The sequence below is a fragment of the Humulus lupulus genome, chromosome 6 (genome assembly GCF_963169125.1).
Source record: "Humulus lupulus chromosome 6, drHumLupu1.1, whole genome shotgun sequence".
Lineage (NCBI taxonomy): Eukaryota > Viridiplantae > Streptophyta > Magnoliopsida > Rosales > Cannabaceae > Humulus > Humulus lupulus.
Window position 1 is genome coordinate 81,079,271 of NC_084798.1, and position 13,697 is coordinate 81,092,967.

Here is a 13,697-nt window from a genome sequence, read left to right on the forward strand (position 1 = left end):
TCAGCAAGAGGCGCCCTCTGAGACCGGGGAGACTTCCACAGCCACCGAGCAAGAGGGCGAGGTGGTGACCTCATCGGAGCAGCCTGGCGGGGCCTAGGACTTCTCTTTTTTCTTTTTACCATTCATACATTTTTTTTTGTAACTTTGTATTATGAGGTTTTCTAGCCTCGATACAATTGGTTTTATCAACTTTATTTTTAATTGATTTACACCCCTTTGCCTTTATCTCATTTCTCTTTTATGCATTTTGGTAATAGTCTTAGTTTTTGTTGGTGTTGTGATTGGCACCTTATGATTTTCTAGGGAAAAACATGCTAATCAACTTGAACCAACTTCTAAGAGTTAAGTCCTGGTTATATCCAGGACGTTAATTTGAAAACTTAGTTCGCGTTAATACTTTATCAATATCTCGTGCTTTTTAAGAAAAACAATGATCAATCAATTTGAATCAACTTCTAAGTTTTAGGACCTGGTTATATCTAAGACGTTAATTTGAAAACTTAGTTCGCGTTAACCCTTTATTAATATCTCGTGCTTTTTAAGAAAAACATCGATCAATCAATTTGAATTAACTTCCAAGTTTTAGGACTTGGTTATATCCAGGACGTTAATTTGAAAACTTAGTTCGCGTTAATCCTTTATTAATATCTCGTGCTTTTTAAGAAAAACATCGATCAATAAATTTGAATTAACTTCTAAGTTTTAGGATGACCTGGTTATATCCAGGATATGACTTAGTTCGCGTTAATCCTTTATCAATATCTCGTGCTTTTTAAGAAAAACATCGATCAATTGATTTGAATTAACTTCTAAGTCTTTAAGATGACCTGGTTATATCCAGGATATGACTTAGTTCGCGTTAATCCTTTATCAATATCTCGTGCTTTTTAAGAAAAACATCGATCAATCAATTTGAATTAACTTTTAAGTCTTTAAGATGACCTGGTTATATTCAGGCACCATATGCCCCCCAAGTAATTAGGAAAGGGTCTTTCGTGGTTACTTGAGATTACATCCACAAATATACACAATAATGGAAATGATTTAATTCTCATTGTTTACTAAACAAATGATGGCCTTTCTGACTAAGCCTTACAAAGGTATCACTGATAATACTTCTTCAGATGGATGGCGTTCCAAGTTCGAGGGACTGCTTCTCCATTAAGTCGAGCTAACTTGTAGGTTCCTTCTTTTATGACCTCGGTTATTTGGTATGGCCCTTCCCATCTCGGTCCCAATACTCCGTCTTTGGGGTCCTTGCTGAAAAGACTCTCCTGAGGACTAGGTCGCCAATGCTAAAGGCACATTTTTTGACCTTTGAGTTGAAATAACGAGTGATTTTTTGCTGATAATGCGCGAGCTGGAGCTGTGAATCTTCTCGTCTTTCATCAATCAGGTGGAGGGACACGCAGAGCAGTTCGTGATTGCGGTCCTGGTCATATGCCTGGACTCTATGTGAGGCTACCTTTACCTCGACAGGAAGGACTGCCTCACTCCCAAAAGCTAGGGAGAGAGGAGTATGACATGTCGGATTTCGATGTGAGGTCCGGTATGCCCACAGTACCTAGGGGAGCTATTCTGGCCAGACTCCCTTGGCTTCGTCTAGTCTCTTCTTAAGGCTTGCCTTTAGCATCTTATTGACGGCCTCGACCTGCCCATTTGCCTGGGGATAGGCCACAGAGGAGAAGCTTTTTACAATGCCGTGCCTCTCACAGAAGCGATTTGATTATAGGCCACAGACGTTAGTTGGGGTCATGAAGCTAGTATGCTCCTGGTCCGCTGGATTCATGGCGATTTGATTATAGCCTGAGTACGCATCCATAAAGGACATGAGCTCGTGCCCCGCCGTTGCGTCTACCAACTGGTCGATCCTTGGCAAGGGAAAACAGTCTTTGGGGCAAGCTTTGTTTAGATCGGAGAAGTCGATGCAGGTCTGCCATTTCCCGTTGGGCTTCGGGACCAACACAGGATTGGCGACCCAGACTGGGAACTTAGCTTCGCGGATAAAGCCACAATTTTTTGAGCCGGGCTACTACCTCTTATAGGGCTTCAACTCAGGTTGTTCCTAGGCGCCTCTGTTTCTGGGATTTCGCTGGCACGCTCTTATCCAAATGGAGGGTGTGCATGATGACACTCGGGATGATTCCCACCATGTCCTCATGAGACCATGCGAACACGTCCAGGTTCTCCTGTAGGAACTTGATCAGCTCCGCCTTCCTCTCGCCACAAAGGTTTTTCCCGAGCGTAGCCATCCGCGAGGGATTCTGTGGATCAATATTTACCTCCTCGAGTTCCTCAATAGCTTGGAGCTCGGACTTATCCTCGCCTACTCTGGGGTCAATATCATCACTTAAGATGATATTTTCCCCTTCGGCACTCTGAGGTTTTTCAATCTCAGGATTAGGCAAAGGTTCCTGAGATTCCTCATTTCCGCTCTGGACGGTCATCGTTAACTGCCCGGGTTTTACTTTTCCCTTCATGGAAATGCTGTAGCATTCCCTGGCAGCAAGTTGATCACCATGGACCGTGCATATCCCCGTAGAATAGGGGAATTTCAGCGCGAGGTGGCGAATGGAGGTAACGACTTCAAACGCTATAAGTGTAGGTCGACCCAAAATGGCATTGTATGCGGCGGGACAATTGATGACCACAAACTCGAGGAGTTTCGAGACTGTCCGAGGTCCCTCTCCCAAGGTGATCACTAGCTCGATCGTTCCTATTGCCGCTGATCCTTCTCCAGAGAATCCATAAAGCATCATGGAGGTCGCTTTCAGCTCGGTGATAGACAAACCCATCTTCTCTAGCGTGGACTGGAACAATAGGTTTACCGAGCTCCCATTATCGACCAGCACTCTCCTAACTCTCCGATTAGCGAGCTGCACTGCTGCGACCAGAGGGTCGTTATGAGGGAACTGGACGTGGCTGGCATCTTCTTCAGTAAATATGATTGGTTGCCTCTCCAATCACTGATGCTTTGGTAGATGCTGCTCGGGGACACACTCCACTCCATTATGAGCTTTAAGTTCATTGACGTATCTCTTTTGGGCACCTCTGCTCGTGCCAGCCAGATGGGGACCTCCAGAGATCGTGGAGATCTCTCCTCCTATCACGGGAGGAGGGACGTCCTGATCAACCCGAGACCCGGGCTGATTGACCGGGACTTCTGGAGTTGGATGGCCTGCGAGAACTCTATTCGGCGCATACTGAGCCAAAGGTCTGGCTCTGATGAGAGTTTCGATCTCATCCTTCAGGTGCCTACAGTCATCGGTATTGTGGCCAATGTCATTGTGGAACCGACAAAACTTGGAAGGGTCTCGCTTACCCTTCTGGTGCTTTAACGGCTCTGGCTTCTTCCAGGGGAGGCGAGCAGAATTTGCTAGGAAGATGTTCTCCCTAGAGTGGGTGAGCTCCGTATAAGTTGCATAGACCGGATTAAATTTTTCTACGGACTTGTTCTTCTTTGGGCCGTGCTGGTTGCCCTCGCTGCTCCCCTTTCTCTTGCCTCCACCAAACTGGTTATTCTGCATAACGGTCTGGGTCGCTGTCACGACCTCCGTTCCCACTCCAACGGGCTGTTCAGGGACCTGGCTGGTTCCTGCAGCCGAGACTTGCGCCTCCTCCAGGTTGATCTAGCCCTGGGCCCTATTTAGGAATTCATTGACGGTGCTGACTCTCTTTTGTTGTATCTCTTTCCAGAGTCCCCCTCCTACGAGGATTCCAGTCCTCAAAGCCATGAGCTTGGAGCTGTCATCTGCGTCTCTGGCCCGAGCAGCGACATTCACGAATTTGCTCAGGTAAGCCTTCAGAGGCTCGTCGGGTTGCTGCCTTACGTTTGCTAGGGTGTCAGCCTTGACGCGGGCAGCCTGGGAAGCTCGGAATGCTCTTTTGAAGTCAGTAGAGAAAGTTTTCCACGAGCTGATTGACTGTTTCTGACTCTGTTTGAACCATTGTCTGGCCGGCCCAGTCAAGGTGGAAGGAAATATTAGACACCTCAGCTTGGGACCTATGTTGTGGGCCATCATCAGGAGATTAAACATACACATATGATCTGACGGATCCCCGTCTCCGTTGAATTTGGACAAGTGCGGCATACGGAAACCAGGTGGATAGGCCGTTGCTGCTATGCTGGGGGCGAAAAGCTCAAGTTCGTCCCCCGAATCATATTCGTCTTTTTCTTTTTCTGATAGGAGCTTCCTCATCAGCTCCTCCATCTGAGCCAGGCGCTCAAGGGTTTTGTCCTAATTTCCTTGGTTGTTCCGAGGCTGTTCCACAGCTCTGGATCCATTGTACGCGTTTGGCGAGTTATTGTCCCTCCTATCTTGAGATAGGTTATATGGGACGTTCCCGCTGTCGCGAACCTCGGACAAGTCTTCCCTTGGGCGAGCACGGCTGCCGTTTCCCACCGAGTTTCCTCTTTGAGAGTTTAGACGATCTCGGAGGTTGTCCCTCGGGGTGGCTTGAGGAATTTGCACCGAGATCAAGCGTTGGCGCAAGTCTCCGCCAGAAAGGTCACTTCGACGGCTTCCGGTCCAATAGCTCCCATTTGAGAAGCTTGGAGCCCGCCTCTGGGGATGAGGATCCGAGACTTCTCTGGGCGCCCTGCTACAATGGAAAGGTCCTGCGGAAGGTAGATTCCTCCTACTGCTCCCATGAGCTGGAATATCTTGGATTGGCCAAGGAGGAGACGGGTATCTTATCGGTGAAGGAGGATGCCTGACCGGGGATGCAATTCTGGTCCCGTCAGGGCGGATCAGATTAGGTCGGGGTCGCTCAGCTCTACCAACCTCCAGATCCTGTGCTCGGCGGTCTGATCGGGGCGCAGAATGGCTGGCCGGGCCGGGCTGTCGCTGTGAGCCCTCCCCGGATCTCCTTCACGAATTCCTTCGAGCCCTCGTGGGCGCGGTCGAGGGCGGAAGTGAACTGGGAGTTGAAGTTCAGACCGATCGGCTGTACTATTGCTCGGCCCTAGGTAGTTCTTCAAAAGTGGTCTCCTGGTGGTGCGATGTGGGAGTAGAGTTTGACGTCGGGGTCTAGCCGACCGGCTAGGCCTGGACCGATTACCCTGGCGGGACTTATGAGTCTCGCCTTGCTTCTTTCCGACATTAGTGTCAGTTGTAAGAGGGGTAGTCGGGCCAAAACCTCTTGAATCTGTTGGTTAGCTTTCACCAGCTGACTCCTCAGCTGTGCATTCTCCATTTCTACCGCCGTGTAGAAATCTGGGTTCGGATTAGGTGGCCGGGGAGCCAAACTTCCAGTGTCATCTTGGCCTATTGGCTGCTTGCCCGGCCGCTGTTGAACCTCAGGGTTTTGATCATCGGAGATGGCGGCATGATGGGCCTCCTGCCCATCACGTTGGTCCGCCTCGTTACCATGTCTTGAGCGAGTGACCACCATGGTTGGGTATTTGCGATAGCACCAATCTAACAGGCTCTCAATGAAAGCACCAAACTGTTGACGCGGTTCTTCGCCAACAAATAATTAAGAGAGTAGAGAGCGGAATTAGTGCTAAGTAATGAGCCGTAACAAATGAATGATCTTAAAATAAAACGATGACACGAATACTTTTTAGGTGGTTCAAAGGTTAAAATCCTTCTAGTCCACCAGCTAATATTATTGCTATTTCTCTGGTATTCTTTACAGGGTGTTTCTTTACACAATAGAATCCAACCCTTTGCAGCTCTTGGGGTCTCCATATTTATAGGAGAGGGCACCTGGGGGTTGGCAAGGGGGGGTCATCCCGTGACCTTCTTACCCATCATGTCACTTCTATGACATTCATGATGAATTCCTAAAACCTGACAATGAAGTGTGGTCTAATCAGTAGTTGAGGGGGATAATGGGCCGCACGGCCCAACCCAGTCGTGGGTGCCTGAACACGCACATTTATGCTACGTGTCCAAGAATTCAGGGATATATCAGACACGTGATGTCTGATATATGAACGTTTACATTGCGTGGTTGACTTTATAAGGGGTCACAGATGCCAACTCAAGCTCGTACCTCGAGCTTGTTGTATTCTTAGCCCGTGGTATCCATACTCCTGACCCGACTCCTTAGTAATCTTAATAAGCCTCTCTTTACCTCGAGCTAAAGAGGTAGGACCTGGTAACAGCAGCTCCGGGTACGTGGCATCCACGTGGCTGATATAATTATGCCATACCTCAGCTTGCTAATAGCCCGTGGAGAATTAGGGCGTACAGGTCAAGTCACATCCTCCGTACTGAGAGTAAGATGTGACTTTGTGAGTGTAACCCATTATTTTAGATTCCATGACTTAGCTTAGGAATGGCGCCTTAGGGTCGGTCAACCTAAAATACATCACTTCATCCTATCTAATTAAAGAAGTCAACCTTGTAAAAGCATGGTTCAATACCTTCCTTAAGGGGACGAAAACTAAGTTGTCGCGAGGCCTTCCCCATACTAAACGTTGTTGTACTAATAATGGAGACCATAGGTTTCATATTAAATGACAACCTTCTCCCACTCACTATTAAAAAAAATGTGTTTTGGTAATTAAAACTATTAAAATAAGTTTTAATTCTATTTAACCTTAGCAATGTAATTATTAACTAAATTATTAAACTAGCCTGAATATAATTTAATTAATTTCCATTACATTCTAAATAATTTAATTTAAAAAATTCTTTTGAAAATTTAAGTTGGTTAAATAAAAGACTTACTATAAATAGAAAGTCACAAAGGTGTGATTTACCAAATTTTTAACTGCTTAAATAACCTAGCATTTTACATGCAATTGATTTCACAAAACAATTCATATAAAACATATATGAAAATCATAAATAATCATGTTACTTTAAATGAGATGCATGATTATCAAAATAATTGTGTGGGATTTCATGTATGTCAATATATAATGCATGAGCATGTTATTAATCAACTATCAAATAACATTTATTTAAATAAATATGTTGACCCTGATTTTGTTCAACTGACATGGAGTCAAATGCTTGATGTGATGGAAGGTGTTGAAATAGATCTTATGGAAAGAACAGTAAACGACACAACGAATTATAGTGGTTCGGCCCCACGAATTGGTAATGACCTACGCCCACTTAAGCTATTATTGATATTAATTCTGAAAGGAGTGATCAAAGAACTAGGGTTCTCTAAGTTTCACAGGCCTGAGAGAGACGAATAATACAATCGTCAGATAATCGCTCTAATTCTCTTGTAAAGTATAAACTTAAATCAGCCAAAAAGTTCCTTCCTTGAGCTATTTCTCTCTATTTATAGGCTCAAGGAGGATTACACGAATTAGTTACAGATATTCTTTCCTAAATAATCGGATCATCGTGGATCATGGGAGATAATCTCGAATATGATTACAATTGTACAAGATTATCTAAAAATATATGGAGTATACGACCAGGCTGGTCGTATATAAAATCCGAATGTTACGTCAGGGAAATCTCATTGGTCGATGGTCGAACAAAACTTCTGCCAAGTGTCAGCCACGTGTTAAAAACGCTTGCCACGTCACCCATGCCTGCTTTTTGGATAACATTTGCCCCCCAAGTTTATTTATTACGACCAGCAATAAATGAACTTTAAGGAAAACAACTCTTCGATTACCCCACCAAATCTGTCAGAGTAGTTCGTGCCTTCTTGGAAAAAGTGACCTACCCCTGTCTAATCATGCCTTTTCGGTTCCCAAGCAATCCATTGACGGCTATCACTCTTCCCCATGCTTTGAAAAGAGGAAACTTATGATTACCTATTTTTTCATACCGCAGACGAAATATATAGCCTCCAGAACTTCCTTTTTCTTTTTACGCAAGCTATTTTTCCATCAAGAAACCCTAAGTCAGAACCCCTACTCTCCCTGAAGATCATCTTTCGACGTTCCAGGAATCAGCCGTTCGTTCACCTACGCTCAGAATTTCTTCAAAGCTTCATAATCTTCGCTCCGGTAAGCTTCAGAACTTTTTCACTCTTTATTTTTGTTGTGCATGCCGATGTAAGTTAACTGTCTAGGTTCTGATATTGTCTGCGTTCTTGGGTAGAAATGCATGAAAATAGGGCATTTATCGAGTGATGCTAGATAGGATGGTGTATCTTTGCCATTTAGGAGTTATGAATCAGTTTGATAGTCGAGATCATAAATTTAGGACGTAAAATCGAAGTAAAAATTCAATTTTTATGCTAGTTGAAAAACTGAATTTTTCCCGCCCTTACTGAAGTTGAAAAAGCTTTTTTAGAAAAAAACTTTTTACTTTCACTTTTTGATATGTTTTTCAAATTATTCGCATAGAAAAGTTAATTTTTTGCTAGAATGTTGTTGTATAAAAGTTTGACTTTTATATACGACCAACGTTATTCTAATCAACTTTCTAGACTCTCCATCCTCACCTCCCCATTTTTCTGTCTGTAGATTTTAATGCCAGATTTGTGGGGAGGTGAGAGGCCAATCGAAGACGATCTTCTTGTCCAATTGCTTGAAGGCGAAGAACAGCCAGCCCATCGCATTCACGAGATTCCTTTCTCTAGACTCTCTCCTTCCAGACCTCAACAATCTTTAGCCAGAATGGGTCGTGTCAAATCCACTGCCCAAAAGAAAAAGCCTGAACACACTGCAAACCCTTCAACTCAGCCTGATTCGCAGGCTGGGGTTCCCTCGACCAGTGGTCAAGAAAACATTGTCCCAGACCCTCTTATCCAGGTTAGGGCTCGCCCTCGGCATTCAATTCTTCCTGATGTCGAGTGGTATCTTTCTCCACTTAGCCAAGTAACCCCAGGATGCTTGCTAATTACCTCAGGAAATATAGCCTTACTGGGGTAACTCTCAAAATCCCCACTGCAGATGAGAGGGCTAATTTGCCCAGAGGCGTTTATAGCGCTTGGTCGAGGTATCACATAGAGGCGGGGGCTATCCTTCCTCTCCATTCATTCTTTCAAGGGGAGGCGAACTACTTTGGTGTCGCCCCTTTCCAAATTACACCCAATGGATATAGGATACTTGCTGCACTATATATCCTTTATAAACATAAAAATTGGCCAGAGCCTACCCCCCATGAGATCAATTATCTCTTTGACCTTAAATCCAACCCCCAACAGTCTGGTACGAGGTTCTTTCATTTTTGTCACCAGGAGACCACCCGAACCTTCCTGAGTGAAACCACCCACATCTCCAACGTGGGGAAATACAGTCATGAGTATTTCCTCACGCTTGACATGGTTGTGAATCACCTGGCCTTCACTCGAGGAGGTAAATGCCTTTTTCCACTGGTCGCTGTTTTTACTCAGCAAATTTCCTTGTATTTTTCTGAACTATCTTGTGCTTTTCAAGTCCATAGTTACGACCAGACCCAACACCAGACATTGTGTTGAGGTCTACCATGCTGGCCAGAATGACAGATGCTGAGAAGAGCGTCAAGTCTCTGGTCACCGAGGCTAACTTGAGGCTGTCTGGCCTCCTGGCCCCTCACCAGGATATGAGGGAACCTGTGGCGGTAAGTGCCACTGTCGAGGGAAATCCCGAGCAGCAACCACTAGCGTCTCCTCCTCGATGGAGACTGACTGGGGTTACAATCAGGGAACCCACTGGCACTCCCTCAGCAGAAAGGTCTTCTGCCCCTCAAGGGAAGGGAAAACAAAAGGCAGTCGAGACTATCATAGATTTAGACGAGTCGTCCGACGAAAACGGTATTGTTATTTCACTCTTAGATAACTTGCCAATTCCCTGTCATTTATTTGACGGGGACGGCAATTTTACATATACTCCAAATCTAGGGCCAGACTTCTTCATGCCAGAGAGTGAGTGTATGACTAGTAGAGTCAATAGTGTAGCGACCAGTAGTAATAGCTCGAGTATTGGACTTTGTAATTTTCTTTATCTCTTTTCTGATGTGCCATAACTTGTCACTTATGTTTAGCTTACTATCTGCATATTTGTTTCTTTTGCAGATATGGCCTTCGCCAATGTTTTCGATCTGTACAGTACCTAGGAAGAAGAAGAGGTTCCTTTGGTCCGAAGGAGGAAATCGGCCAGGAAACACGATGGTGAGTCCAGCCAAGTACCTCTGGCCAAGAAGAATCGAGCAGCTAATCCTTCAAAGGATGGGCCTTTTGGCCAACCATCTGCCCAACCTTCTGCTCATGTTGAGAAGAAAATCCCTCCTCCTCTTGCTGCCATGAACCCTTCACCTACACCTCCTACCGAACAGGTCCAGCAAGCCGAGGGTGCTCTCCCTGGGGCCAGACTATTGAGTCGCTCCCTACGGTTAGCTAAGGATCGCCTCGCCCATATCCTTAAGCATGATCGCTGTAGAGAGGCCATGGCTGAAGCTGAAACCATGGGGGTTGACCAAATCCTCAATAGGGCCCTTAATGAAGTGGCCAGTGTAAGCATTCTTTCTCTTGTTTTGTGATCATGGTCTTGACCTTTCCTTTTTTGACGTTGGCCTAACTCTTATTCTTTGATTGCAGGCCATGCTGACCATGACTGCTGCTCGTGCCCGCGTAGGTGCAAGCATCGAGCAGACCCGAGCGAAGCTTACCGAGGAGCTTCAAGTCGCGGAGGCTAGGCACGTGAGGGAGCTGGAGGTGGTGACCCAGCAGAAGGATTCCTTGGCTGCGGAGCTGGCAGAAAAGCAAGCCTCTCTGGAAAATGCCAGAAAGCAGAGAGATGATTACCAAGATGCTAGCCGAACCCACTGGCATGAAGTCAAAAGACTTCAGGAGGAGAATCTTGCTAAGGACAGAAGCATTACTGTCCTTAAGAGACAGGTGGAATAGCTCAAGCTTACAAATGCCAAAGATCTGGATTGGTACAAGAATGCAACACTTCGATGTTTCTATGATTTATGGAAACACAATCCAAGTGTCAATTTCGACTACCTTCTAGAGGACGCTAGGAAGGCTGAGCTTGCTCGTTGTACTGCTCAGTTGGCTGTTGAAGAAAGGGCCAAGATTCCTGCGTCCCTAGATATTTTGCTGGTCGCCGGAGTAGAGGGTGCTGACAATGAAGTCGTTAACCAGGACCCTCCTCAGGATCCTCCGCCTCCTCAAGCTTCATGATTTTTTCTTCTTTTATATTTCTTCTTTTTTAACCATACGACCTACGGGTTGTGATGTAAAGACTATGATTTTTCTTTGGTTTTGCTGCACGGGCAGCTTATTTTACTTTTACTTTTAATTTAGCATTATTGATGCATGGGTAGCTTTACCTTTTAATTTAACATTTACATCCGAGCAATACTGCTCGCGGTGTAAAAGGATTCCTATGACATTATAATATTTCTATTTCATTATAATATTTGTCTGCATGACCGAACTTAGCATAGTACTTTGGCTTGATTTAACAAAACATAAATTTTGAAAAATACTCTAAGTACCGTAGTATGCTTTCACTTATTTTGTTCATGTGTTTACATACCTCTTTGTATGCTTTGCCATCGATGTAGCTTATATGCCCCCAAGTGACTGAGGAGCTTTAGGTCCTTTGTCACTTGCCTTGACCACGACTTGTACGAACATTACTGCTCGGTATAAAATGCAAAACTTATAATACAACAAAACAACACACGTAATGAACAAATACTTGTAAAAAATTACAAAGTTTGGCAAGAATGACTGGCTGCGCACAGTCCCTTATAAATCTCGTATTTAAATGGACTAAACATGTCTTTACGAGTGATCTTTGACAAATCTTACACTTATAAGCGATTAGCCATATAACATGACTCACCCTTTTTCAAAACTTGTAAAAAGTAAAAATTAATACAAGCCAGTCCTTTAAGAAGGACTGTTTATTGATAATACTTGCGCAAGTGTTCTCCATTCCAATAGCGCAGAACGAGATCTCCATTTAAGCGTGCAAGTTTGTATGTGCCTCGATGAAGGACTTCTTCAATCTGGTAAGGTCCTTCCCAGTTTGGTCCGAGTACTCCAGTAGCCGGGTCACGGGTGTTTACGAAAACTCTTCAAAGTACTAAGTCTCCGACGTTGAACTTTCTTTCTTTTACTTTAGAGTTAAAATACCGAGCGACTTTTTGCTGGTATGCAGCTACTCGGAGTTAGGCTTTCTCTCATTTCTCCTCAATCAAGTCTAGGGACTCCATCAACAGTTGGCTATTCTGGTCTTGGTCGTATGTGATTCTTCGATGTGAGGGCAACATAGCTTCATACCCGTATGCTAAGGAAAATGGGGTATGACCTGTTGCTATTCGATGAGAAGTTCTATACGACAAGAGCACTTCGGGCAGCTATTCTGGCCATGCTCCTTTAGCTCCCTCGAGCCTTTTCTTCAGAGTATCCTTCAATGTCTAATTTACTGCTTCGACTTGCCCATTTTCTTGTTAATGAGCAACTGAAGAAAATCTCTTGATGATCCCATGCCTCTCGCAGAAGTCTATGAATAGGTCACTATCAAATTGGGTGTCATTGTCTGAGACAATCTTTCGAGGCAATCCATATCGACAAACAATGTTCTTGATGACAAAGTCAAGCACTTTCCTTGTCGTTATGGTAGCGAGTGGCTCAGCTTCGACCCATTTGGTGAAGTAGTCGACTGCTACAACTGCATATTTTATTCCACCTTTTCCTGTTGGCAAGGACTCGATTTAATCTATACCCCACACTGTGAAAGGCCACGAACTTTGCATATGCTTTAACCCATTAGGAGCTGCGCGTGGGATCTTGGAAAACCTCTGACACTTATCACACTTTCGCACAAACTCCATCGAGTCTTCGTTCATGGTCGGCCAGAAATAACCCTGCCTCAGAATCTTCTTTGATAAGCTCTGCCCCCCAGCGTGATCTCCACAGAAGCCTTCATGTACCTCCTTCATCAGCTCTTTAGCCTTTTCTGGCGTAACACAATTGAGAAGTGGCATGGAGTATCCTCTTCGGTATAGAACACCATCGACAAGTATCTAGCAGCCTGTCTCTGAAGGGTCCTGGCTTTATTTCTATCTGCTGCTAGCACACCACTCGTGAGATACTCCTAGTATGGTGCCATCCATGTATCTGCTAACTGGACCTCCATATTGGTTTCATCTGCTCGTATGCTCGGCTCGCGTAGCCGCTCAACTGGCACTATATTTAAAGTGTCAGCATCCTTCGCACTTGCGAGTTTGGCTAAGGCATCTGAATTTGAATTCTGATCTCGAGGTATTTGCTAGAGGGTATATTTCTCAAATTGTGCCAACAGATCTTTGGTTTTGTTCAGATAGGCCACCATTTTCAGACCTCGTGCTTGATACTCCCCTAAGACCTGATTCACTACCAGTTGTGAATCACTGTAAATATCCAGCACTTTTATGCTCATGTCTTTGGCCAACCTTAACCCAGCGAGTAGGGCTTCATACTCGGCTTTGTTGTTTGAAGCGACGAAATCAAACCTAATTGCGCAGTGAAATCGATGCCCTTCTGGCGTTATCAATATCACTCCTGCTCCTGCGTGAGATTTGTTGGACGATCCGTCAGTGAAAAGCTTCCACGAAAGAGCTACGTCTTGAGGCTCAGGCGCACTAGGATTTTCGCTCTGCTCGCTATCTGGGAGTTCAGTAAACTCGTCAATGAAATCAGCCAAGACTTGTCCTTTTACTGCTGCTCGTGGTGAGTATGTTATCTCGAACTGCCCGATTTCGACTGCCCATTTCAACAAATGACCAGCAGCCTTTGGCTTTTGTAGAACTTGCCGAAGGGGCTGATTAGTTAAGATTGTGATCGGATGG